The 26538-nt window shown below is 31.6% G+C and overlaps 1 protein-coding gene across 1 annotated transcript in view; it reads left to right on the forward strand.

The window, feature by feature from the left end:
* The window catches only part of LOC125069616 (zinc finger homeobox protein 3), a 108257-nt gene that overhangs the window by 44920 nt on the left and 36799 nt on the right, over positions 1-26538 (forward strand). The gene's annotated exons all lie outside the window — the stretch shown is intronic.

Genomic DNA, 26538 nt, shown 5'->3' on the forward strand with positions numbered 1-26538 from the left:
TATGTTAATAAATAAACAGATTGCTAGTTAAAATAAATCTTAAATATGATTCGTTATCTGTAAGTAGATTCTGGCTAGTAGATGACAACGCCAGGCAAATAACAATGTATTAGCAACGATCGTGACGGCACGCGCTTTAAGTTTTTTTTTTTATTCATTTTATGTTTTTGTAGAATACTAGTTGTTAATTTTTTTTATATGTTAATGTAAAATACTTAAAACTACGATCTGGTAGTGACTACGATTGAGCTATGAACACAGTGATTTTAGAAAATAATTACCCACTTATAGCAAATATTTGATATGATTACTTGGTAAAAAATATTGTATGTAGCTAGAAATAAATGTTAGTCAGTATTGAAACTCTTACAAATGAAGATTGAAGCAAAATATCTGACGGTTTGTAGCAAAAAATTCCTTCGCATAGAGGTAGTTCACAGTCATCGATACCCGATTGACAGACCGTCGCATAATCAATCAACAAAAAAAAAAAGATAAAACATCGTGCCGGCATTGCAGCTGAACGAATAAAGGCAATAAGTTTGTAAACGATATTACTATCTATCATTGAAAAATCCCTTACTAACAAAACGCACTTTTTTTTCACTCACCCACAATATTCGTGATTACAAAAAATATTAAATTACACAACCAACAAAGAAATAAAGCTAATGTTGGAAAAAATCTCCCGTTACCGAACCAACTAATTATTTCATTGTATAACACAATAATGTAGACGTGCTTGCTGGAAAACAACTCTTTTTGTTAAACGACAAAAGATTTTTTCCACATTCCGAAACGATATCATGACGATATTAACGTATCGTTGAAGAAATAGATCAACTATTCAGAATTACTTTTTTTAATTCAAATCCACTGATATTATTCTGACACTCCATTTTTTTAGTTATAAACGATAACAAAATATTTAAGTATAAACTTTTTATTAAATTGAGTCTGCCAGTAATTTTCAGGTTTGTTATAGATTAGGTATGTGAAGTAATTAAGTACCTACTTTGACTCTTACTAAATAAAGTGTAGTTAATAAATGATTATAATATAATGTATTAAAAAATAAAAGTACTTCCATATTCAATACAAGAATTAAAATTTAAATCATTTTATCATAAACATTACTCACAACCACAAAAAAATATTTAATTAAATGTATAAATATTACGACCTTATTGTAAAGCGTAATTCTTGTAGTAGAAGTGAAGTGTTGTTGAGATATGAAGATTATGTTTTATACTTGTACTCCAATTATAATTCACTATTATAATTCACTATTTATTATAATAATCATTGTTTATTTGTAAAGATCAGATTAATTTTATAGAGTGAGGGTAGAAGTAGAGACAAAAATTTGTGTTATTGTTGAGATTATTCCTATAAGTTACATAAATATTCAGAGGAAATAAGGAAAACAAACAGTACCTTTTTCTTCCGTTTGCCACCGGATTTTATATTTTCTTAAGCAGTTGACAAGCTTTATTGCTATCAAACAAAACATTTAAAAAAATGTATGCAAATTTACATTAGGTTTTCCTTATTTTTTTATATTTCCCTTAATGATTGATCGATTTTCGATCAATGAGTAAACATTAGCTTTCCTTATTATATTACTTAAACATCTAACAATATAAATTTAACAATAGTGACGAGGAAAATAACAAATACCTAAATACTATATTTTCGAAAATAGACATGTATATTTTTCATAATCAACAAACTTGACAAGAAATTATACGGTTCGTGTCAAAGTTTATTAATATTTGATGACAAGATAACAGTAACTAGCAGAAGCTACTTAAACGGAACCGGCAGTTAACGAAGTTATCACCGTGGGACATGTATTCGATTGTTACGAGGTGTAATTTACATTCCAGACTAAGTTCGCACATTCTATTTAAAGTTTAGTGGCGCGGCGAGCGAGCTGCAAATTTAGCTAAATTGTAATAATGCGAGGGCAAGCTTGAGGCAGGAGGGGCCGACCGGAGTCACGTCGGGTCCCAGCCCATTAGCCGTTCCAAACCGTATCGACAAATAACGCCAATTATTGGATCGCTCTACAATCTTTTTACAATTTCTTCTCCGTCCGTTATTATATTTCTATTAAGCCTTTTTTGTAATCAAACTACTAATGATTCGATTCCATTTCCTAGGCGGACGTGCCGTCCCCGCGATGTTAATGACACTATGTAATTAGATCCGGATGGTTTGAGGGCGTTGACTTGCCGCGGTGCTCATCTGCTATATAATAGCAAAGTGTCAATTTTACTAAAAATATGGTAATTTACAACGACTTATTTTTTTCAACGGTTAATGATAATCAGCGCGTGCGCACCCAACGAACCCAAGTGTGAGAGTAAATTTATATGATGATTACAGGAAATTTTAGCGTTCACCAATAAAAATAATCATTAGATTCAGTCTTTTTAGAGTCTGTCTGAATTCAATTAATGCATATAATAAGTAAATATTTTTAATGATACAAGCTTCACAAAAGTTTAAAAAATTGTATACCAAGATATCATTCAGTTATACCAAAATTATATCGAATAGATACTAAGTTACATTGTTTCGAATTATTGTTTTGACGAAATCCAACAATCTGCATGGCCTAACGCAATCCTTCAGTATTCACTTAATTGTAAACACAACGGATAACTGTTCAGACTAATTATTTAGTGTAATCACAACTAAAAGTTTAATGGGAAAAATAATTTAAACAAGATTAACGCATCACACAGAATAAAATAACATGCAATTCTTCAGCTTCTCAAACTATCGAGTGCGTGTGGAAGTTAAATCAACGATAAATGCCAATTCGTAGTTCAATCACCGCCACGGAGGGCCGTTGGCATAAAAAAAAAACTAAACGCGGTCATGTTTCAATTTGCCAAATTGATTTGTGGTGCGAACAGCGTTTCACGCGCATTGATGACTCTAACGATACTGATTTACAAGTACAAATAAAACGTTTCAGTTCAATCGCCATGTCTTTCTCATATTAAGAAAAAAATGAATATCGGGTTTATATTTGTCATCAACAGCAACTTATTCATCTTTGGAACCATTCGTATTACCTACATATAGTTATTGTTATTTTTAACGCGGCATATACAGATAGTATGAAATCTGCAGTGTAATAAAAAAAAAACTAAAATCACTGTTCAATTCCAATATCGTATAAAATAAATAAAAATAGAAAATTAGCTTAAAGACAGACCTCATAGTTAGCATTATTTTAGACAATCAAATTAATTTCAAAACCACTTGATTTATTTTATTACACGCTAAAGTAATTGCATTAAAGCCTTCAAAGTTAGAGAACACTCATTACCAACCGTACTTCCGCATAAACGTTCATTTATTTGCTAAATAACAGGTTGACAAAGCAACAGGCTGGGCTAGACACCTAGTTATTACTTAGGGCCAAATCGCATGTGAAGTAAGACAGTCGTAGGTGCGTATTGTTTTATTATTTAATTTTTTGTTCGTCTATTGTACTAAACTGATATATAATTGATACAATTTTTGTAATAAGTTTTTTTTTATAATTTAAAAGCTGTTTCTTTTTTATAAACAATTCTGATATATTATCTCTGACTCAATTTTTATGTCACATGTAGTCGAACAAAAATTTATAAAGTTAGAGCCTTGTTAAGTGTTTAAGTTACGCTTAAAATAAGACAATATAATTATGACAAAAGAAAATAAGGCGGAGAATGGGACTTATACACAGAAATCGTGATCTTGAATTTTTTACTTTTTTGTCTTTGTTGAAGACATAAAGTTAATCTTCGTTATTTATAGTTACTTCAATTTATTTAGCTAACTAGAATCATTTCATGCTCTATATCAGAATCATAGTAATAGAATAAAAATATAAGTGTTTTCGTTTTAATAAATTAACAATAATAATAGACCTATCATAGTAGGCACGGAGGGCCAGCAATAAGATCTTCGCTGAATTTCGAATCATAACTATTTCCAGCACATGTTTATCAAATGTTAAAATTTATAAAGCAGATAAGGAATCTTTAACATATCAATAAATGATGACTGTTGACATTCAAAAAATTCCGCAGATATATGAATATATACATGCGCAAAGACAAAGTTTTTTGTTTCACCTCGTGGTTTTGGTCGCAGGCAAATCGCCTTACCCATTCCCGCCTTAAGATTTTCTAAACAGAAGAACGTCTCATTACGGAGTATTAAAGTCGTGATTATTATTTTAATCGTTTGGCTAACAAAGAGAAATAGCTTTGGAGATTAGCGGTAATTATCTGTGCGGTCTTCATATACAACATAATTATGCCGATGCTTAAGCCTTATTGCGAAGGTATTAGGGTAATATCATTACTTAATTTCAAGCATTTCGGCCAGGTTATTTCTTAGTGATGTGAATTTTCTCCCAGGATCTCATAAATGAATTTTTGACTATTAAACACCGAAACATAAACTACTTACCTAATCAATGCTTGGTCGAAACCAATCTTAAAATTCTAGAGCACCACAAGTATCTGTGTAGCTTACTAATAATAAAGTAATCATTATTAATTTTAATGACCTAAATAATAAGCTTATAAATATAACCTCCAAATTTTAGATATACATTCGATACGGGATAGAAAAACCATATCAAAAATTTTAATATGTCTACAACAAATGTATGTTACATTTAAAAATTACGATAAGAGCACATTACGTTTAGGCGCCATTACTGGGGAAATATAAACACAAGGACATTAATTATTTTATAAATTACTGCCACATCAAAAAAGTAAGTTAGTTTGAATAGCGAACTTTATTTCAATAGCCTTTTAATTTTAAGGAAGTATTTCACGTCACTTAAAATAAAATAATAAAAATTCAAATATTTTCAGATTTAATTAAAATAGTATTAAGTTATTTTATTTAGTTGGCAACGTTTAACAAGAATTTTCGAAACGTACGTGTATTATAAATTACTTTGGCTCATTTCCCATTGATAAGCCTCGTCTCGCCTTCTATACAGAGATTTGAAAAGTTTATTCCGATCGGATATTTTCTTAACAAAATTTGCGCAGTCACCTCATGATTACATTGCCAGTTAATAAAATATCATAATAATGACACAAATATTTATTAATTAGTTAAACTTTATTCAAAAATAATCTTAAGGTAGTACAAAATAAAGTCGCATTTCGCGTCTTTAAACTTGGCGTTTTAAATTTCTATATTTTTTTTCATCATAATTAAGGTAATGAATTAAGTTAGGCTTAAGTATACAGTATTTCTATATTAAGTTTAATAAAGGATACATAAAGGTGTCTTGGGGTCAAATATGATATGATAATTATAATACATAAAGATAATATCGAACCATCATAAAAAGATTTACAGAACACACAACTAGTCTTGATACTAGTCAAGTAAAAATAACAACTTAAATTTTATAAAATAAAAAAATATATATGCATTTACCTCACTTTATTTGTCACTAGTTTAAACTTCAGCCTTATAAAAATAAATAACACATTACAGTAATAAGGGATTTTTCATTGTTACACTTTGTAATAATTTTGATATTAGAAATGAGTTACATATTTGAATAAACACGAGTGAAAAAACGTGTACACTGTATGATGGATGAGCTTAATACAAACAGAAAGATCCCTTGGATGATTATATTATAATATTTCCTTATGCGTAATTATATTGACCGTGTATTAAAATTTAGATAAAACAGAAACAAAAACCCAAGAGCATAAAAGATATAACAGATTATAAAAATGAAATTAACGCCATTCAAACCATAAAGCTAAAAGTAAGTGAAGAAAACATTATACAAATTAGAAAATCAGGTACAAAGTGGCACAATTCTCCGCGAACGAGCAAGCGGTTAACGCAAACCGACGAGCCCCGCCCGCGATATTTTCATTACCACCATAAATACCAAGCAATCTTCGACTACCATTGAGGTTGCAACTTAATTACGTTTCATGGTATCCAACGCGTCTCAACAATAAAACGCCTGACGTGACATTAACGCCATGAGTACGCATTGTTCTCGAAAAATCATTCCGATTTATAAACGATCTGGGCAGAGCGAGACACTTCTGGAGGTCATTTAAATTCCATCAATAGTAGGAATTTAAGCGCAATCTTTGAAGTCCATTATTAACTAATCGAATTTTAGTGTTCGTAACGTGCTGAACCAAAAACAGAAATGTTCGGAAACTTTTTGATACTATCCCCACAATGTTATCGACTATTGACGAAATACTTTTAACATTTTTATTCCATGTTTGAAATTAAGAAACAAAAAATACCCAATTATAACAAAGGTCAGTATAAATCGTTTGTTAGAAAGCAACACTGTATATTTACATCACCACCATAAACACGACGCAATTTAGCAACGAAAAAAAAAAATCAATGCCACAATATTCAACCGGAATCGCAATGCAACTAAATTACTGCCAAGAGCATTTAATTGCTCCTTAAATGGTTTACGTGACTCCAATGCGTTAATACGTTAAGTACACATTGTTCACGAAAAAATATTACCGATTTAAACTTAAGACATGGTCAATGTAAGACTTAAAACAATTTTAAAATTTCCTTAAAAAATCATATAACCGGTTTCGTAAAAATTCATCGGGAACTGTTAAGGAGAAAAGAATGTTATGAATAAAGTAATTGGATAAATACATTTGAGATATGATCTCTTAAAAGATAAAGTTAAGGTGATGGAAGAAACACAAACCATAAATCCACGAGAAAATACTCTTTTACATAATTCATGATAGTCGGTTGTTAGTGTTAGATGAACCTATCGTATCAATCTGATCCACTTATTTAATATAAATAAAATGTTGTTTTGTTTTTTTAATTGACGATCGAACCTATTTGGTCTGAATAACTTTGAGGATAACTGGAGATCGTTAATTACAATATATTACAGCCGGGCTGTAGAAACAGACACTCTGCCTACGGGATAAATGAAAAATTAAATAATAAATTCTTGACATATTTCAGTATGTTTCAATTTGTATTCAGGATAAATTGAATTAATTCAGTTTTAAATTATACAAAATAACTAAGGTGCGTGTGACGTTTGTGTTTACGAAGTTATGGAAAACGATAGAAGCATACGTATACCACTTCTAGAATAACGTAAATAAATCTGAATTATAACCCTACTATAGGAACTGAATGAGAAGAAAGATGGTGATTTACTAACTTAAACGTAGTTATCCCTTAAGTTAAATATTAGTAATTCAAACAACTTATTGTATCTACTAAAATTTAATTTATTTTTAAACGAATATTGTTTTTTGAGTATCAAGTAATATGAATATTCAATTCGATATGTTTCTTCTCAAAAGTCAGTTTTAACATATATATATCAAATATATTACAACGTCATATTTTGTGAACTACGTGCAAAGGAAAGTTAATCCTAAACAGAGTCAAGAGGTCTGAGATCATTTACAATTATTTGAAATCTAATTGTAATATATCACTACTATAATATTTTTTAAATTATTTATTTAACAATGTACCAAAAATAAAACAGATTCAATAATGCTAAAAGATAAGCATAAAATACCTGTACATTATCCCTACTGTCGATATTTAAGAAAAAACTTAATAGAATAAAGAATTCATTCAATTTGATATTAATGTCTTAATTTTATAAATTAAACAATTCAAAAATAAAACTTTAAAAATGTTTACTAAAAAGCATGAGTTTAAATTTTCAATAAAAAAAAATTATATACATAAAAATAATTCACTTTGCATTTTCACGGATACAGTATTTAAAATGAGTCAATTCCAAACTCAAATTCAGTTTTGACAGTGAGAACAGATTAGCCGTGATATTCCGTGAAATAAAATTGGCCACAGAATAAATTGAAAAATCGTTATTTGACGTCTTATTAGGAATCGGTAATTCGAAATAAAACATCTATATTAATAATAAGCTCTTGTAAATTTTAATATACCAAAATTTTCAAATGTGAAATAACTAAGTTGATATAATTATAAACAAAAAGATAACAGTTTTTGTATTTTTTAGGGTTCATTTAAATACAGCTATACAAGTTTTTGAAGCCTTATACAAATACATTTATTTTAAATCTTGTTTTACTTTGATTACTGTTAAAAGTATATTTTAGACATTACTAAAATAAATTTTAATAATGTCAGATAGAGAATGATGAATTTGAAAACATCCAATGCGTCCTAGGCGTTAGGTATATGATATAAGCGACCCTCGACTTTTGATATCATACATATAATATAATAATGAATAACGATCAGCAGGAGCCGCCATGACGGCAATATGGCCGCCACACTTTGATAGTCAGATTGGTGATTTGCAGCTGCATTATAATCGATTCTGTGTGTACTTTATATTCCTTGGATATTAAATGAGCTACAAAATCATCACAAATTACCTTAAGATTTGACTGTGAGATATATTTATGACGTGTCGGCGCGAGCGAAATGTTATTTTTGATTAATTCATAGTGGAATATTTTAGGTTATGTTGGTGGAATGTTCTTGTTATCGAAAATTCACGAGCTAACGATGTTGTCTTTGAAATAGAACATCGTGAATGTGTTAAATATTCGTACGGCGGTGTTTACCCGATAGTTATTATACGATCCTTATTCTAATTATCAACGTTGAAACGTCGGCATTGAAGTCTTTGTAGCCGATAATTAACAACTAAAATAATACTGTCATTATTCATTGTCTTTATATAATTGTATAATTATAGTATATTCGATAAACAATGGCAAGGGCAATAGTTTAAAAAAAACATACATAAATTTAAACCAAAGTTTAACGTTTCTTTAATGTAGCTGTTGAAATCACTCGTACGCTAATAAGAGCGGGAATCAGTGCGGTGTGCGCGCTTAAAATGTTGCATCGTTATTTATTAGAATAATATTTACTTTAGTTTGAAAATTTATATACAGTGTAACGTTTGTGTTACTTATAAATCATAATTGATTGTCCGTATTCATGTTTAAATATGCGTATGGTAGATAATAACGATAACATCTATCATTAAATATTTGAAAACACCATAAATTTTATGAATTTAGTAAATGGTTTCATAAAACATTTTTTTGTTTCCAATATGTATTATTGTAAATTACCCTATTTATATTAAATTATCGTAAACCTTATAACACTTAATTTGTATGTGATACTTTACACAAACCTTTGTAGTCAATTAAAAAGAAATAAGAAAACTTTTAATCCATTAAAGCGACTGGTGACAGAAGCGATCGCTAATTTTTTTGTTAAAAAAAAGAATTCCAAATAAACAGATAGCTAGCATTCTTTACCATTTTCAGCCGTCATTTGTATTGTAAGCATATACCATTTATTAAGAATGTTAAACCCGATGTGATATTTTAGCGGCCCATCCTAGGAAGGGGCCCGCATATCCGCCTGTCCTAATTGAGCCCATCGCGCTAAATAGTCGAGTGAGATTGTGCCGGGACAGATTGTTATCTGATTGAACGGTTTCAAACCGATACAATAAGGAAGTCCTGTGAAGTTCTTAGTGGAGGATATTGAGAGTTAGGCATATTGTTTCACTATTGAATCTGTGTTAATAAACGACATCCCTTATCAAGGTTTAATTGTTTGTGTATTGAACCTAGGCGTGAAATAGCTTGCAAGCATAACAGCATTAATTGGTCGTTGAATGGAAATGAAACGTTAGTTCGAACAAATTTCCTTAATTTGAATCGGTTAAGACACGAACAATTTAAAAATGACGACAATGATAAATGTTAGCTGGCGTACTGGTCAGTTTTACTTTTGTTTTGGTAAAAAAAATATCGATACATTTTTTTCACACCTCATCTAGATATGTCTACAATCAGAAATTCCATCCATTTGACACATCCATTCACAGATTTCGAAACACGAACATAAAGTCAAACTTTGCAAACTCTCCCATTATAAAAAAAAAACATATTGGAGACGCAATATCGGGCTTGATTTTAAGGGCTCTTCACACAATACCATGGCCTCATTATGAGGGTCCTTTGTCCTAAGAACCAGTTCTTTTATTTCGTTCTTTTATTTTGCTAAAGCAACGGGACTTTCAATAAGTGTATCAAATCAAAATGTCCCCTACGAACTTCTTTATTCATGACCTCTTTAAAACTTACTCGCCCTGAATGGAGACTTAACTTACTTTTAATTAAACTGGATTGTCTTTTATTAAGTATGAATTTAATACAATGGTTATATAACGATCGATGTAGTTAATTCGATTCAAAGTAAAAAATAAAAAATGATAAAAATTGAAAAAGATTGTCTCATAGTTAATTTTTTAAAGCTTAGCAAAATTTATGATTACATCATGTTTCGCTCCAATGATACCTACTTTAGTATAAAACATACCAATATAAACAACAGAGGATACTCACATTTGCCATGTTATTATAAGAATTGATAACATTAAGTGCTTAAATATATATACAAATATTAATTAAAAATAGTTACTGTATAAATCTTGACCGCGTGGAATGGTGGCAAGAATGCTAGCAGCATTTCCCCGTTGAATCGCAATTCCGATCCTCTGGGCTAAAAACGAACCAGCCCTCCTGTCACCAGTGGAGGCAATAAGGCGAGGTGTTACACTTATTTAAATCTATATTAAGCATTTTTGAAGGCATCCTTACCCTATAATAAAGGTAACTAGTAAGTATTTAATAAATAAATATCTCATAGACAAGCAAACTCTCCGCTCCAACGATAATACTTAGTGCAAACATCGTGACCCTCCTTTTTTTTATCTGTACCTAAAATCTTATATGATGGTAAAATTGTATTACAAAACAACCTTTTAGTTTTAAAGTATAATTAAAGCAATTCTATTCCTAATCCATAAAGAAAAATTATAATATGTGCAGTTTCAAGTTCGTAAGATATTTAATTATTCTATACAAGGGTTCAATTTACATCAAATAGTAACATGCTTTAAAAACCTAAGCCAGGTTCTAGAAGAACTTTCCTAAGATTAAAAAAATAAAAACTCCTTGCATCACTTGTAAATCGTGTTAAATGCTTGTGTTATTCAAAAGACATAGAACCTTTAAGTCAAAGCGAACGATTTAGCATTTAACATAGAATAACTCGCTAACAAATATTCGCATTAAATAAATAACTATTTAAAATCAAATACCGAATTCTTGCACTCCAGCCAACTTTTACTATAACAGAACAATGTCAATCTCTTTAGCTAGAAACGAATGTTAAGTAGTTAACTGTTAATACTTAACAATAAACAGATTAGATTAAATAGAAATGATTCGAATTTAAATTTTCAGAAACTTCAAGATGATGTTTATCTTTTTAAAGAAACTAATTAAATTGTATCAAGATTCGTTTATAAAAACGAACATTGCAATATATTTTTAATTTATTCGTATACGTTTTTCGATCTTTTTTAGCGACACAGCTGTTACTCGATTAAAAATTTGTGAATATCGTTTTTTAAGCTTATTTCCAATTAGTTAATTTTTTATTTACGACCGATGGTTTTTAAGGCGAATAGTAAATACTAAAGTAAAATATATGCTATTTAATTCGAATTGATTTTATCGAAATCTGCACAACGTCTATATAATAGTTCAATAGAAACGATGACAGTATAACATTTAATTACGATAATAACACATTTGGTAAAACTCTAGTATTTGGAGCTATCATTACGAGACCACGTGAACAGAACGACGCAATTGCGATTAATTGCACGTTTAACAGGTTTCACTTCGAACGGATACTACAGACTGACAAAAGCTAAGACCACGGTCTAATGCAAGTCAGCGTCGCGTGATTCCCCCATCACTTTATTGTTTACACAGGCTTTATTCACTTAATGAGGCCTCTAATGGGGCCTTCGTGACGCTGTAATTAATACTCCTCCACCAATAACATCTGAGTACTTTCACACATTTACATTTCACAGTACATTGCGTTTTTCATCGCTATTAGCTCATAATGAGTCTCAAGAATGGTGCAATGGATGTCACGTTATGCATTTCAATCAGCAGACGTAACAGTGAATGCGATGTAACATTCATATGCCACGAAAGCTTAGCGTTTCATTTATCAATCTGATCACGCAAATATGAACAACATTGCATTCGAATACCTTTTTAATAGATTCTAAATTGCTATGAATCATTTGATTTGTGCTTTCTGAACCCAATGTACTTCGTACCATTCTCGGGCACACACAGACAAATATACGTCGGATAGCAATGCAACCCATCTAATTATACCGACGTTCCATACGCCTCTCGGTTAATAACTGTTGCGTAAAATAAACGTTTAATTGCTGTGTCTTTATCGCAATTACACGCATCCGTGCTTCGAGGGCGGCCCCGTGATAAGATTTCACTTCTGACCCGAAACAGAAAACTAATTGTAAATTAACGAAACGGCTAAAACTCTCGGCCTCTAATGGCGACCACTTCGATCGGGATAGGTTTTTTTCATAAGTAACACCTGTAAAATATGCTATTGACACGTTCACATTGTTACTCGAAATGAAAACCTTGAACATAAAAAATCCTCAGTCAACAATAACAATGGTCGCGAATTTGTCATTACCGGCGAACGTGACTGTAACGCAAACAGCGTTGGTGCCACGCATATTTCGTTTATTTTAATATCACCCTGATTTTTTTACTGTATTCCACGTTTTTAGAAATTTTTTGCACGACGACGTGATGTCCTCGCGTATTTTCATCAAATCAATAAATAAAAATCAGGTGTTATTTTACGGAACCTTCAAGCGACTGTACGCGGATTAGCATAGGACCTTGTGATTCACGTTTGCTCTAGCCCCGGATCCGGCGCCGGCACGTAAACACCGAACTGATGAAACTTTCATAATCATACGCGTGTAATTCTTAATAAGAAAACTTTACTGTAAATATATACCATAATTGAATAAATATTTTATAATTTAATTATTCTCTACCTAAAGTTTTGTGTTACCTTGTATGAAGCATTTCAAATAGTTGCTATCGAACTAGTTAATAAAATAAAGGTTTAATTTCTCTAAACGACATTTACATAAACAATGCATTTACTTTAAATAATTTAGGTAAAGCGATGTTGGAAAACTTATAATATAACTTAAATAACACTAAACAGATTACGATGTAATTTATACATACTAAATCCCGAGAAACTATTCAGAATATATATTGCATAATAAAAATAAATTTGTGTGAAAGACGTAATAACAATAATGTATTTATCTTTACTTATGTTTCTCTTTTTTGTTTCATGTACCCTCCTATGACGCCATTTTAGTATAAGGTACATAATATTGATTTACTAAAATAATTTATTTTAATCAAAACGTTCGTGAAACGTAAATTTAAGTTCATTGACCTCGAAGCAAACTAAAAACGCCCTCAATCTTTTTTAGACTATCAAAAACTGCTCGAATACTTCGAATATCTATTTCAGTTACATACCTAAAAAAATATAAAGCGAATTCGAACATTCAATTGGACATGTTTATTATTCAAATTGTTTAAGAAATTGTTTTTGATATGAAATTATCAAAACTTAGAGTTTAAATTATTTTATCGTAATTTCAATAGTTATATAGATATATAATCGACGTAAAAAAAATATTAAAAAAAAGAATGCAATTTTTTTGTCATTTACTGATTAATATTTATATTATCAGCTGTTTCATGAGTCATCATGAGTCGTATACGTCAAATTATATTAAGATTTGGTTCTTTCGTGATCAGTTAACAAACATATAGAGTTTAGCATTTATGCGCGATACATAAGCTTTCCTCGCGATGTTTTCCTTAACTGTTGAGCAAGAAAAGGATTACAAAAATAAACCTAGCACATGAAAACGTAAAGAGTTCATAAAGGTAAAAACTTAACACTTAATTAAAGTAAGATATCATAATAAAGTCGTCCTAGTATATTGAATACATGTATTAAGCAATTCAATCGTCTATCCTACATTCGAACACAACGTAGAGGCGAATAGAATTCCGCAGCCTGGTTATTTGATGAGCGAGTGTCCACCTGTTAAGCTGGCATGTTTCTAAGAACAGCGAACAATTTTATTTCACATGCTAAATACACATCGCCGCTACAACTTTGATGTCATTTAGCGAAAACAATGGAAAGATCCGCGCGCCCAGTTGCATGCTAATTCGGACATTTTATTTAAATTAACTTATTCTTATTATAAACGTGACGCTCGAGTCCAAATGCTATAATGTATAAATCTATTTTTACGCCTAAATGAGTCACGTGAGACTCGAAGTCCTTTACACCTGAGATCGATTCATCATTATGTCTTGTGAGAAATTAAAAGTCATTTACCTTCGAAACGATTTGCGAGTCGTTTTCCTCATTGTCTCGCGGTACTTAGATGATTTCTCTACCGTTATAAAGATGCAGAAGTCACTGCGGTTGGTCACGCACATGTAACTCTAGCGTCCGTTATGCGCGCCTTAATTCTCGATTTGCATCAGTACCTTATGAGCTTTCCTGGCAGTTTTCGCCATCATAAAGTAATCAAATAAGTGATCAAACGCAATAAATCAGTTGCTGTGGACTTTCCCCGGCTGTCGTTACGATTCGCCGCGCTGCCTTATGCTGCATATTTTCTGACATTTTGCCAGCTTTTTGTTCTACGTTCTTATGCGTATATATAATGATGGGCTGTTAAGTTCCCGTAGAGTACTTTAGTGGCGCTAAGGAATGCTTAATGTGACGGTGCATACATTTGGTTACATATCTTGTTTATATACAGAGAGACATTTTATAAAAGCTTTTTTAAATTTCTTACAAAACTTTTTTGCAATATATCCATATAAAGCAACGACTGCCCTTGCAAACTGACACTTAACCTTCATTTAAACTATAATATAAAAACATTCTAAATTTGAATGTGATCTTTAGTTTTACATTGTTAAAAAAACAATTGAATGTAATCATCATCAACTACCAGTCAATAGTAATCTTCTGCAAGACAGGTCTCTCCTGAAGTTCTCCGCCATACCAACATGCAATATACAGAAATGGATTGATGATACAAAGCAAGGAGTTAACTCCTTCAAACTTATTCGTTGGTTTCCATATAGAAAATATAAATTTAATTATAAATATTGTGATCAATAGTCAAATACGTGTTTGGAATTAAAGAATTGTATTAAAAAAATCTGAAAAAGTACAATATTATTTATAAACATGTGTATATGTATAGTACAATATTTGTTTTATAAACATGTGTATATGTATAAGACTTGTACATATTCGGGACTATTAATAATTATTAATAAGTTAACACAAAGCAAATTTATAATTTAGCCTCATAGCTTAAACTTACAACTTGATAATTAGAAGCTCCATTCTCCGCCCTGCTAATATCGGGCGTTTATTCCATTTCAATTTGATTTATGAATGTTCACGATTTAATATTTAAATATCTGATATATATACGAAATAAATAATAAAATATAAAACATATAAAAAATAAACGTATATTTTTCATTTATTTTGTGATGAATAGTCCAAGATATATGTTAACATTCAAATCACACACACGTATTGTACATTAGCGAATAAATAAAATCAAGAGACAAAATATTTAATTAGATTCAGATCTAACGCGACGAAGTGGATACCACGTTGAAATCTTGATAATATAGCGATTGTAAAAATGTAGGTAGTTTATTTAAGCTTGTAGATCATTGGTATGCGTCTTACGGACACACGAACAAAAGACGTTATAGCATCCTGTTCCCGCGACACCATACAAACTCTTATTATTATACTAATGACAAAAATTTATAGGTCCTTAAATTTGCCGTGCTGCAAATATTAAAACCTTTTTTTAAAAAAAGAAATTTACAGCCAGTGACATTTTGTGATTAGACACGTTTTTTTTTTTAAATTTTGTTTAAATTTTTATAATGAAGTCTATTATATCTCTCTATGCATATATTTACATACTAACAATATCATATTACTGTTAGAAATACGTACTTTTGTATATCTTAATTCAATCATGCAAGTGATATGGTTCAATAGTCTTACTTGGAATAATCTTAACAGTCTTTAAATAAAGAAAGATATTTAAAAAAAGAACATATAGAAATGAACCAAGTAAAATATAAGCAACTGTGTGTGTGTTCAATTGTGATACAGATATACATATTTTTCTTAAAGTTATTTCGTTAATATTTCAAAAAGATGATAGTTTTCCTAAATAAGCCTGAATGATTGATTCCAGATTACATTTTTACGAATGTCTTTTTTTTTAATCCAAAAAATATTGAATGCATAACGTCGTAATTTGAAAACACCGTTAAATCAATGATCAAAACTGATTACATTTCAAATTCACTACTTACGTATTATTTATTTCTTTAAAATAAACTTCAAATAAATAGACATTGCTTAAACCTTTTTTAAACCTGTTTATATTTCCGGATATAGAATATGCTTATGGTAAAATAAACGAAGAATCTTTTGCATAAACAAGTCGATATACTTTTCATAGCGACCAATAGCAGCTCTCAGATCTCTCACCCTTTAAACGGGGACACAACAATACCGAGCATTAAAACATTTTAAACTCAAACTCAAACTCAAATTCCTTTATTCAATATAGAAGCATTACACTTTCTTATTGATGGTCAAATTAAACACTACCACCGGTTCGGAAAAGGAATCACCCTGACCTGAGAAGAACCGGCGAAAGAAACTCAGCGGGTCTTTTTTTTTACGTCAAATTAATTATATACATAATTGTATATGAATAGAGTAACAGTCTCGTGAACAAGACATTCGTAGATAATGTCGAAATATCGAACTGTACCAAATAAAAATAAAAAACATGGTAAATATCCCGTTTCAAATACTTATAGTAATACTAAGCATTGCTGTTTGACGGTAGAATATCCGATGATTGGAGTACCTAACGAGACAGGCTTGCACGAAGTGCATTGCATCAAGTGTATCTTGACAATATTCATAAAAATATTGTATTATATTCTTGTAAAAGATAGAAAACCCAACTCATAATACATTTTAGTATAATATATTAGTTAAACGTTGCCAATGAATAAATTGAATGTCATGTTGAAAAATATGAATAAACAAGGTGAGGTTTCAATAAAAGATTATTATAGGTGACAAAACTGCGCAAAGGTAACATTTATATTTAATGTCCCACTGCTGGGCTAAGGCCTCCTCTTCCTTTTGATGAGTATTAGAGCCTATATTACCACGCGAATGCAGGTTGGTGGATACACATGTGGAAGAGTTCAATTGAAATCAGACCTCACGATGTTTTTCTTTACCGCTAAGCAAGAGATGAATTATAAACACAATCAAGCACATGAAAATTCAGTGGTGGTTACCTGAGTTTAAACCCGCAATCATTAGTTAAGATGCACGCGTTCTAACCATCTCGGCTATCTCGGCTTCGAATAATAATAACTTGTATTTAATAAACATACTTGGATACATTTTAAATATTTTTAATCTCAAAAAAGTATATTGAATGTATGTACAATGTAAATTCTATTTAAATGTAGATACGCCCTTTAACTATACGATCGTACTCATGTAATTATACGTTCAGATAATACCGAACGGTCAAGCTGAGCCGATCTGAAACGAGCAACATATTAGCGATGTATTTCATATCAATGTCCCGATGGTCCTGAATCTACATTAAAAGCGTTGCGGCCGCTCCAGTGCGCGTATTTTTATGCAAATCTCATACGATCCAAGATTGAAGTCCATCACTCGTCGGCTCGGATTGTTTTCGTCTAATTTGAATGTCTAATATATGCATTACATTACAGTTTTCCCTACTTACTTTACGTACTTACACGTATCTATCGTACATTTAGTATTGCATCATTTACAAAACAATTTTAAGATAAATTCAATTCGAACTGGGCGGTCTTTAAGTTCAATTTATTTGCGTATATAGTTTACATTCTATTATAAATCTTGCCAAAGATTACATTCGATTTTGTATATTTATTAAAACATTAGTTGTGGTCCGCGGCTTCGCTCGCGTTTAAAAGGTCGTCAGGTTTCGGGCGCAAAAAAGTAGCCTATGTCCTTCCTTGGTTCAAACTTTCTTCATGACGAATTTCGTCATATTCGGTTCAGTGGCTTGACCGTGAAATAGCAAAAGACAAACAGATTAGTTACTTTTATAATATTAGTATAGATTATCACAAATATTATATATAAACTGCACTAGGTACTTAATAAACTCGATTAATTTTTATACATGTTTCTTTAATATTACTGGAGTTCAAGTAAATAACTCTAATAAAAGTGAAAGTATGTTTTTTATTCAACGAATCCGTATTGAGTTCTGATTCCATGATTTATTCCTTTCAGCGGTATCATATTACGTAATAAACAATTTATTTTCTATGTATGTTCAAGTCAGTGTTATTGAAAGAGCTGTTTCCTTAAAAAGTCCCGTTGTATAATCAACGCTTTCCTCGCATATTTTTATTGATTCCACAGAACGGGCTTCCTCCCACCGCCTCCAAGGAAGCTGGGCAGGGAGCTGCCTCCTACCGCGCATTCATAATCGTATCGACACACACGACACATCTAACACCCAAAAAACTACCTTAATTTAAACAGCGTACAGCCCAATATCGTAACGCAAATATATCCTCTAAAAGAATGGAACAGAATCGTGCGTTACCAGCCACGAGACATTAAGCGTCATATAAATTACATTAGCATATAAATAAAGTATTTTTGTTGTCGCTCTACTCGTAGTACCGCTCGGCTCTTTTACGACGTCGGCAGGGTTAACCCGGGGTATTTTTGTTCTTTTTAGATAAATCCACGGTCTTAACGACCGCGAGCAAGTACATGTTATCGATATACATTTATTGCTTATACGAACTCATAAATAATTCTAAAGGAAACATGAAATTAATTTCATTGTGGAGATGGAGCCCTACCTATTTCCCTGCGTCGATGTATAATGCATATAAAATATTGTGCAGCTAAATGAATATGATTAAGTTATATTATTAAGACACGTTTCGTTAACAAATAAGCACGCTATTTGTTTTTTTTTTTAATATTTGTTGGAATATCTCAAATATTGTAGCAGGAGCCAATTGATATTTTAAAAACCATATTAACATTCAGCTTACGTGAGTCAGTAACGAATATATATATTTTACCGTACCATAAGAACTACATATATATGTATTATAAATAAATTTCAATGCTTAAAGTTTCATTAGGTATCGTCTCCGATAATATCAAATTACGAATACATTCGTTTCAAATAAAATGCTAAGCAAAAAATACATTTACAAACATCTTTCTATTTTCTATTTTTATCTCAATAAATTTTATATTGCTTTATAAAATTTGAAAAAGTATTTCAATTTAAGCTAATCCATAATTAATTAATTCATAAGTTTGGAAGAAATACCTCGGGCGAAATATAATTATAATATTTCGAACAACCTCAGAAATTTTATATCTTATAGCTACTTAACGGTATGCCAATACGCTATTACTTTTAAAGGCTTCTACATCGTATTACATATTTGAGTAATATTCTCTAAGAAATAATACGAATTTTTCTAAGAATCAAATTGCCAATTCAACTATAAGATAATGTGTAACCCGCCCCTTGGAAATATATTCCCATAGGTATGACGTTCAATCATTGACATTTTTTTTTCATTTCCCTCCGTTTTCCTTATTACATAGGTATATAAAGGACATTAAGTATGTTACACGAGATTGACGTTGTGAATACTAATCACCGGGCGGTCGTGTACTCGTCTACTATAATCAAATCAGAAGTCATAAAATATATAATATTTGATTCTCAAACCTATACAGGCCTATAGCGTGCTAGTATTAAAAATACTAAGAGATAAATTTTATTGTTTTTACGTCGCATATACGAGATTTAGCTTCGTGTATTACTTGAGATATAGATAAGTACCTACACTGAGCTTAACTCGTTTATTATATCCAAATAGTTCACAAAACGAAAGAAAACCTTTGACGCTATGATAGGGAATCATCCCATTTTATTGAAATTTAACAATAATGAACGTTATAAGTGCTAATTACTTATAATCATATCGCTAGTGACGTTTTATAAACACCATAGATATATCAATTTAATGACGTAATGTTTCTCTTTGTTATTTAGTTCTCTTATTAAGATCAATACATCTTTTTATTTAATCATTTATCGTCCAAAGAATCGGTCAAAATCGAGCATTCTTACCACCATACAACGCGGTCATGATTTGTACAGTAGCTATTTTTAATTTCGATTTGTTTATACATATGCTCAATGTCAAATTATTCGTGAGTTAACAATAACAAAGAAAAACATGCTCATATAATGTCAAAACATATATTTAAGATAGATGAACAAATATCAACGTTTTATTCAAACTGTATCTAAAGATAGATTTTATATGCATGTATATCTTAAGAAAAATTATATCCCTGATACATTTCTGTGAGATCGAAATCTCTTTTGTAGCATAATTTGGGTTCGGGCGCGACATGTAGATAAATGAAGGTCGTGTATATCGGTCACCCCCGCCCTTATACACTTGATTGAAGGAAAAATGGGTTCCGATAGCTATTAAATCTTAGATGCGTTGTATTACAATATATAACTTGAACCAATTTGATTTTGTTTTAGATATATACAAATCGTATAATTTATTGTGACGTCATCTTATATTAAGGAATATAGAAGGTTTATAAATAACACAAAACGTCTCGAAAAGTCATTGAACGAATGATTGAATTAAGCTTTTTCAAATATCCTTTGAACTTATCTGTTAGGTCTTGTTTGAAAGGTTGCGGTACAAGGAAGATATTCAGAATCAAAAAATAAAAAAAATTGATCATTTTGTGAAAACGCAATTCATAAGACGAAATGAATCATGTTTAAAAAAAAGAACAAATGTTCGTTCTTTTTTTAAATAAACAGAAATATTTCCGAATTGTAATTTTTTCAACAATATAAAATCAGATGAAACATTTCTAAGCATCCTCTATTCAAAATGAAATATTCACACATTTCCCTTGAAGTCTTCATTAGAACACAGAAAGACATTGAATGGGCGAAAAAATTGCCTAGACGAGAACAAATCAAAAAATATATGCACCCTTCCCTTACGTGACGTGTTTTTGAAGATCCCATTTACGTGTACCTTCACCTCGCGTGCCACGATTTTTTATTTAAATCATACTATTTATATATGTTGCAAGGAATTTTTCTTGTCGTATGACAACATGGCCTGAAGGACGATTTTTGTTTCCGTTGAGGCGTGAATTGAATACATTGTTGAAGATTCACAACTGTGAATATCGCAGTCTTCAGTATCGGCTTTTTACAAACATTTGAACGGATTCAGTATTTGTTTAACAAACAAATATCTTAAAGGTTTCGTGACGTTAATATATTCTTATATGAAATTCTGCCTTTTCAATAACCGGAATAAGTAGTGTAATTATATCTGATAGTGCTAATAACTATTGCTTGTGACTCGCCATCGAGTGTCAAATTTGTCAGTTTACCTAAATAAAAGTATTCTAAATATAAAAAAATATATATTTATATCAATCCGATTACTCAACTATAGTTTTATTGGCCCGATATTTATTTTAGATTTCAATGAAGTTCTATTCTATACAATATTTCAATTAGTCTTAAAATGAAAAGTATAATGTTTATAAATACAAAACGTAGAAGTCTGAGACATTTTGCCTTTATCATGATCCAGCTTAATTTCTAAATTATTCCATTTAATTCAAACGTAAATACTTTTATATATAAGGAAGCTTACAGAGACACGACAAAGGTTCAAATATCCCATCCCCGACGTATTCCGCTTATAAGCCTCTTATCTACGATTTCAACGCCATTACATTTGAATGTTATGTCATATATTTCGCGTCTTTGTATTTCGCGTTATTATTGCACTTTATTCATTCTTAAATATATCTTAACTTGTATGATTACCACGAGTGAAATCGTGCTAAATGCTTGTATATTTTTAATTTCACCATTAATTTTATCTCTTGTGACGTCAAAAAACTATTTATCTTCGAGACTATTTATCTTTAGTACATAACAAGAACATCCCTTATTCGCACATACTGCAATATCTGCGTCATTTTCCCCATGCCTATAGTATGCCAAATCACACCCCATACAATCGCAAGCCTATCAGCGCCTTCCTAATGAAGGCTAGGCGTCGATGAGCCCTTGTTTCTTCTGTAATTAAAACACAGCACGCATGCGCCAGCCACGCCTACACAGCCTCCGCACCCCCTCGTCCCCCGCCCTTTAATTACTGCCAAGACATTACCTCCGTATATAACCTTCGCTTTAAGGGAAATAGAATTACCCTACTTTCTGATCCGGGTATATGGAGCTACATTATACGCTGAAGAAACATTATGTGTAATTTATTAATTTTGAAACATTGTAATTATAATAAAATTAAGTGATTAATTAATAAGTTGTCTGTGGTTTTTTTTTACAAGCATACATTTATGTAAACCATCGCCTTTCGTGAACGGAAAATAAAGAAAGGCGTGTAAATATTCAGCAAGCAAGTCATTCAGGTCAACTCCGGGTTACTCAAAAATGGAATAAACATGTGGAGTAACGTATAAGAGTTGTATAGTGACGGAGGGAACGTTCATTTGTTACCGGAGCGCTGGGTATGCGGTGCACGTCCGTAGCTTTCTCATTTTTCACTACATTGGTCTTAGGCGTGAATTATTGTTTGGTGCTCTTCGGTCTCCTTCTTTAAACATCGGGGAGGCGTTTGTTTCACAATTTCCTCTGTCTCGTTTGATACAACGTGCAGCACACAGCACGTTGCTGCCATTACTCTTTGTGGAATTTTCTCGTGTCTCGTTATCTCAGTTGCAATACTACATGTTGAAGTTTAAACGTCTCCTAAATGGTTATCGCGTATGAACTAGCTGGTTTCGATAACGATAATATCGTTCGGCATTCGAAAGAAGGACCGTACTAAAAATATATGATACCTACATTATACTAATATATAAGTTGAATACCTACGTATATTATTAACATCGCTTGCCAATAATAATAAATTTAATACTATAAAATGTATCTGCGTTGAATGCTAACGATACCTATTAAAAATGTAATGAAATAAATTTTGTAATAAAATAATAAATTAAAATGAGAAAAAAGCTTGAATTGCCACATTAATATTTAAAATAGGCCATTATGTTTCGCTATATCCTAATACGGGCGGACCCACTAACGTATTCACGCGCCGAACAAGAATGCCTCCACCAACAAAGAGGCTGAGCGCTTAACTGTCCAAACTCAATCTAAATTTCATTTTACGCCTCAAGTATCACGTACGAGCATATAGAATAGACTACCGTCCTTCGTAAGAACGTTCGCTGTCAAATTTTAATTTCTCTCTCAAATATTTACCGAAGGAAAAAGGATTCCCCGGCGGGCCGCGCTCTAATAAGTTTTCCATAAGCGTAGGGGGACCGGGGTGGAAGGACACGGGAGGGAGGTCGAGAAGGCTCTTATTGTGTTTGCCGAAGCCAGCGCATCCGAGCGCATACCTAACAAGATGAATATGTACTCAGCCACCCCTTTCGGACCGCCCTCGTACCGTCTGAAATACTGCACTGAAATTGCATTTTCGAATACTAATTCTGCCGTTCTGTTACGTATGTCATTCTCGGTCATGTTCCTTTTGTATTCCATTCGAGACTATATTGTTTTCAATGTTCTTTTTTTGAATAATTATTAAAAAATGTTTGCATAAGATATTATTAATCGTTATAAATATCGGAATTAGGGATTAAACCATTCCTTAAATGGTTATAACAAAATCGAGTATGTTTATGTTGAACTTTTTTTAATCTAGTTTTTTAATTTAAATAATATTCTTGAAATATTTGCTTATTTCAAATTTAATACAAACTTTTATATTATAGCACATTATGGGAACTCATTTCATTTTATTCAATTCGTAAGTACGAGCATGTACTTGTACCTGCTAGGTCTCAAATGACTGACGTCGTGAAATTGTAAACGACCCTGTGAACTATCCTATTTCATCAACCCGTTTGCTTTCTATGTGACAAAATATTTATATATAAGATGATGTTGTTGTTTTTGAGTTCATATATAAAAATATGTCTTTAAATAATAGTAATAAATCCGTACACTTGATGGACCACATTATACAAATCTACCCGAGTTTCTCTTCAGGTTTCTGTTTTGTTATTTTGAAAAGTATAATATTTGACACTTAAAAAGTGTAAAATGTTTTTATTCACCTTTGTTTCTGCTGTAGTTAGGTATAATATTCTCATATACGACACCAGTTTTTATAGAATCTCTTATCAATTTACTACCAAATTTCAAAACAAGATACAACGGTTTCGACTTCCAATTCGATGTCGAAAATCGGATACATGATGCGCTTTATTTTTTTAAAAGTGCCATAAACATTCAGTGTAAGTAAAATTCTATGGACTCGGTCAGATTTATTTCCTTATTCCTTAAACAATACGAAATACAAAAGTTTGTGGAGGCTCACGTCCTCATGCGATTGTCGCCACCAAATCGGTCCAATATAGGTTTTTCTTTTCGATTATTTCAACCAGTTCTTAATGTTTTTATTTAACGCTGAGTATTGAGTGGTGTCTGCTTTCGCCGCTCGTCCTAATTTATGGCGCTGCTTCACGATCGCCGCGGTTTTTGTCCGCATCCAGACCGCCCGATTGAAAGAGGGTAGAAGCCTGTGAGCCTTCTAAAAAGTTGCGACGTGTACCATCCATTGAACGCCAGGAATCTTTCACCAATTTTTGATCATATTCAACATTTTATGGACATCGAACTGCTTCATTTATTGCCTGCTGGTGGGATTACCGTGGTACAAAAAGGCGATTGTGGAGCGAAGACTGCGCGAGCCGTGAGCGAGTTTTTACTTGCGTATCGCTTTAATTACCCCGTGGGTGCAGGAACGCGTCGCGGAGATATTTCGGTATGTGCCTCCGTTCACACAAAACTGGGACCAAAAAGGTCCGATGTTTAAGAACTTAATTACTTAAACTTCTTGATCTTTGCAATTTACTGTTATTTTCTTTAAGGACGAACCAAATAAGCAATTTGAGAGTTGGATATTTTGTCCAATTTAGTTTTAATAAAATACCTTATTAGAAGATTAACTTATTCTTTTGGACGGGTAACATTACTTTAATTAAATTTCGATAAAACTAAATTCTCACTAAATGAAACCAAGTGTACTAAATGAAAACGAATTCACGTTTTCAATCTTAGATCGGGTCGGCAAAGGTGTGGATGTCTACATACAGTGACATCGTCCAAGCGAAACCTCCCCTTAAGGAGGCCTCAGAAAACATACATTTTTAACGTCCTCGCCCGCCGGAGGGTGAAAAGGGGGAGAATTACAAAAGAAAACAGCCTTAATTTCCAATGTCATCTCCGTTCCACCTAATCCTCTTATCGTTTTATATTTTTGGCCTTTGAAAATTCATTTATTTTCGTTTGTTTAAGGAAAACGTCCTCAGAGTTTAGGCATTTCGCAACCTGTTTTATTGATTTGGTACGAGCGAACTGCTTTTTAGCGATCCTCGACAATATGATAAAAACTAAACCTAAATGAGTTCTGGCTTTTTGTTTGGAGCGGAATGTTTCTGATTGCCTCTGCTTTATCTTGGTTTGCCCCAACAAATGACTAAATCATCTTATACAATATTTGTAATTCCATTTTATAAACAAACCTCGTAGAATATGGGAGATCTATAAAATAAGGTCGATACGATCTTAATAGACAACTTAGCCGTGTGGAAATATAACACTTAGCACTACAAATTCTAATATGTACAATAGTACATTGTATTCAAGCAATAGTCGAATATTTCGTTCTTTATCTCAATGAAACAATGTGCAAGCCAACTTTACATCGTATCCAATAATTCTTTACTAAAAACATCTGATATACAAATAGGAAGTTACAGCGATAAAATGGATCGTAATATATAAGTTACAGTATCGTTTTACTGCTTGAGTCATAAATACATAATAATTGAATTCGTTGATTTTAATGTTTTTGAAAATGTGACTTGAAAGATTTATTTTCTACTTTTTCCTAATCAAATAAACTACTTAAAACATTTCGAAGAAACGCGTCGCCCTCGGATCCCGCAGTAAGTGATTTAAATTCATTCAGGAAAACATCGTGAGTAAAATTCTGACACGTTTATATCCAACAGAGCGCAGTGGAGCTGCATGGTAGAATATACCGCATGGCCATTGCCTTAAGAGGTAAAAAACTATTACCGAGCTATGGGATATTGGTTTATCGCAATCACAAATAGCATTTTCCAGAATGACGTAAAACTTGGATTGCAATTATTACA

Source organism: Vanessa atalanta, chromosome 15 (genome assembly GCF_905147765.1).
Source record: "Vanessa atalanta chromosome 15, ilVanAtal1.2, whole genome shotgun sequence".
In the NCBI taxonomy this organism is placed as follows: Eukaryota; Metazoa; Arthropoda; class Insecta; order Lepidoptera; family Nymphalidae; genus Vanessa; species Vanessa atalanta.